We start from the raw sequence: 4393 nt of genomic DNA on the forward strand, positions 1-4393 counted from the left end.
CAAGCATGATTTGTTAGTATGTTGAGTAAAAGTGATTAAGCCGAAATGGCTAGGTGAGTTGACTATGGGCATGTTCACATTTACTTAATTTCAGTTCAGTGCAGTTTAGCTCCAATCAGTTCAGTTCAGTTCAATTCAGTTCATTTCAGCTCCTAATTTCTCTATCTCATAAAACATTTATTTCAGCTCAGTTCAGTTCAACTCCAATCAGTTCAGTTTAATTCATTTCAGCTCCAATCAGTTCAGTTCAGTAAATGTGAACAGGCCCTATGTTAAACAATTTTGGATATATTGAAAGTTTAATGGAATTAAAGGTCAATTTATGATGTGATCAATAAGATTAAAAGTGAATTATATGTATGATTATTATGTATGGCTTACTTGAATGAAACGGCTATTAATTAACCTTGTAATCACGTAAAGTAAAACATGGATGAGCAATAAAACTCTGGAAAAGCGTGCACTTATAGAGTATTGATAATTATGGGTTGGGGTACAACCGTACACAGGGAAGAGCTACAGGGGGGCTGGCAGAGGCCCGACCCCTGTAGCCAAAACCCACGACCCTTGATTCTATTAACTGGCCCTGTAGTTTTTTAGTATATATGTAAATAGTTTGATATACTTATTGTTAAAATTTTGGTGGCTTAGTGGTAGTTGGGCTTACAATAGCTCCTCTAGGTTCAAGGTTCAACTCTACTTGGTGTACTATTATTATTATTATTTTTTTTGTTCAAAGTTCAATCCTACTTAATTAGTGTTCTATTATTATTATTTTTAACATTTTATTTTATTTTATTTCTTTTATTATAAAGTGAATGGTTAATAGTCAACAAATAAATTTACACCGGTTCAAGGTTCGACTCTACTTGGTGTACTATTATTATTTTTTGTTCAAAGTTCAATCCTACTTAATTAGTGTTCTAATATTATTATTTTTAACATTTTTTTTTTAAATTTTTTTTTTTTGCCAAAATTCTACTTGTATTCAATTGGATAATTTTGTCTAATTGTTCAAATTTTTCTATAGATCATCTCTTTTTTTTGGGATAACAGATTGGTATAATCATGAAATAAGAAACTCTTAATTTTTAAAGTGAGCGGTTAATAGTCAACAAATGAATTTACACCGGTTTTATACATAAGAAAAAAAATCACCAATAAATTTAACATGTAATCTATTATTGAAATTTTTTAATATGAAAACTCATAAATTACGATTCAAAAAAAATTGTTATAATAATAAGCCATATATTTATATATTGATTCAACTGTCGGCCCCCTAGGTTTAAAATCCTGGCTACGCCCCTGGCCGTACACGGTGGTAGCCCGTGGCTCTTCGAGGCTTGTTTGATCAACATGTCCTCTTTCTTTTGGTATTTACATTTTTATTTTATAATGAAAGTTAGATGGGATCATAGACTAACTTTGTGAGAATAGAGTCCCGCCCATTCTTGCATCGCGCTACTTTTATTTTAAATGGTCATTTGAACCCAAAATGATTTGGTGGATTGGACAACCTCATCTATTGCTTACTCCAAATTAAATTATTCATAAAGTGTCGAGTGATTGGAATTGGTTCCACTTTGTAAGCTTTGACTTATTAGTTTTCTAAACTATATTATTTTAAAGACTTAAGTTTGGTTTTTTAACACGTGGCGGTAACATGCCAATAGTTTACCTCTATTTTATTTAATTATTGGGGTGTTACAACAATACATGTGATTGTCTTACATTTATTAAATAAAAAGAGTTAAATATTTTATAAGGCTAAGAGACTAATTCTCCTACTATCTTTTTGGGACTCAACTTTCTTAAGACTTGTGAAGTCTCTTTCTTATGATTGTTGTAGCCCAAGCTTTTATTTAATTTAGTATCAAAGTCTATCAATTAGGTACTTTAATGATTATAATATATTGTGGGCCAAATTGAATTTGAATCCATATGAGGGTGAAAACTATTGAAATTGCACTTTGACCTCATGTGATGTAAGTCATGTGGTCCCTTCGGGGACATCTGATGTGAGTCATGTGACCAAAGTAAAAACGGTATCACATGTCAGAGGGAGTATTGAAGTATGACCTTTTCAAACAATACATGTGAGTGTCACAATTCATAAAATATAGGGGGCTACTTCAATCCTCATATTGCTATATGATTTTGAGATGGAATCTCCTTTAAACTAGTGAAATAGACTATTTCTCTCAAAAACGAGTGTCCCAAAATAAATTTTGCATTTAATAGATGCGCTACCCTTTTACTATCTTTGGTTTCAAGAAGTTGGAGATGTTGTCGTGTTTATAGTCAGTAAATTAAGACTTAGATGACAACCATGTTAGTGATTTTACGTTAAAATGGCCTTTGGGGGGTGGATGGGAGGGGAGTGGTTTCCGAGGGCGCCCCAATTTATCATTGAGAAACAAAACTCGTTAATCAAAGGGTTAATGATTTTCCATTTCTTTCTTTTCTTTTCCTCCCAATTCCTCCCAACCAAAGAGGCCCTAACTAAAACACTATCTCAAATAGCGGTTTCGGGCATAACCGCTATGTCAAGTAGTGATTACACTAAAAAAAATTTGCATTTGATTAAAATTTTGCTTTTTAGAAACATGTGTAACACCCTAATAATTCCCTCTTTAAACCTGTAAATACCCTGAACAAAATCCAAGTGAATTACTAGCGTGCTACCGCCACGTGTTCAAACATTAAGGCTTTTTCAGAAAATAGCAGCGGAAAACTAAATCAAGTATATAAAGTTTCAAAACCAACAACCAAAACCAAATTAAATCTTACATCTTGGAACCCTTAAGGCCCTTATTCAAAACCCCACAAAAGTAATAAATAAATAAAACCATAGTTTAAATAAATTCAAACTTATGAAAAGAAATAAACTGCGAATAATAACCAACTCACCACTCAAAATCCCACAACCCTGATGCGAATGCTGCGTGTGTAAGAACCTGTGGTTAATCTGCTCTCCAATATTACAAGTGTAAAAATTGGATCGTCACAGGGTTATTCAAAGGCGAAGGCCATGACCAAAGAAAGACACACAAAGCACGCAATCAGCAAAGCTGAGTACATACAAGCTGCAAAACATAAAAGAAATCCCTAACATGCTACTAATAGTCAATCATCACGCATCATTAGTTTATAGACTCGACACATGACTCAACTATCAAATTTATTAAGACTTCACTAGTTAATATTAACTAACTCATTTATTTATTTCATTGGATTTAGCAATCGACAAGGTTGTCCAACCCATGTCCCATTTGGAACATCAATAAAAGAAAAACCCCATGCCTCCTTTCGGAAACATCAATAAACATCCAACGACCACGGGCGCGACTCTGTGACTGTAGTTAGTATGAGATCTCACCTAACTCCTAGTTTTAAAAAAAATATTTGAAATAGGAGACTCGTAGATCAGACGGCCTCGATAAAAGTACACGGCTAATACCCCGTGTACCCCAACCCCTGATTGTCATTACTCCAGAAGTGCACCAATCCAGAGTTTTATTGCTCATCCATCTTGCACTTTACGTGATTTACGGGTTTAGGCTTGGTGATGACTCATATGCAAACAGTACGATCAATCCAATATCAATTCAATCAAGTAAAACAACTTTCGAATTTCAATTCTTGATTTATTAGTGACAAGCAACATTTATTATTTATTCCTTTAACTACCTCGGTGTAAAAACACCTTGAGTGCATAAGGCAACCCAAAACCTTAACCTCGTCTTATAAGACTGAAATTCTTCCTTTACTCATTCTGTTTGCATAATCATGAATGAGTAATAAATTAATCTTTACACCAATCACATACCTTTGCCTCTAAGCGCACCTTGCATAATTAGAGCACAAATAATACTTGCAATATAAAATAGTGCACATCATTTGAAATTCACAATGTACAACCAAACAATTTAACCCAGTCAACCCTATACATGATACTAAGTTCTCGATCCGTCCTTAAACATGCACCTACAAGCAAGCTAAGGTTTCGTAACTTGTACGTACCTTGAATAAACGAATTGGTATGCCACTTTACTATCTAGAAATCACCTTCAATAAACTCCTCTTCTAAACTAAACAATAACATCTCAATCAATACCCAATCAATCAAATTTACAGCAATAATAATCAACTTACTTTAAAACCTTTAAAATCAAAATCAAACAACACTTTAAATCTTCCCTTTAGTTAAAATTAAAGGCTTATATATAGTTCTTTAAATTTTCTTCATAAAAACCTTAAAATACACTCTTATATATGAAATTACAGCAAGTTCAAAGTCTAATAAAAATTTGAAAATTATATAAAAACCCCTAATAATCTCCCTTTTTAATGGGTGATTAAACCCTCTTTATAAAACGTCAAAAGTAGT

The sequence above is a fragment of the Chenopodium album genome, chromosome 4 (assembly GCF_948465745.1).
Source record: "Chenopodium album chromosome 4, dcCheAlbu1.1, whole genome shotgun sequence".
In the NCBI taxonomy this organism is placed as follows: domain Eukaryota; kingdom Viridiplantae; phylum Streptophyta; class Magnoliopsida; order Caryophyllales; family Amaranthaceae; genus Chenopodium; species Chenopodium album.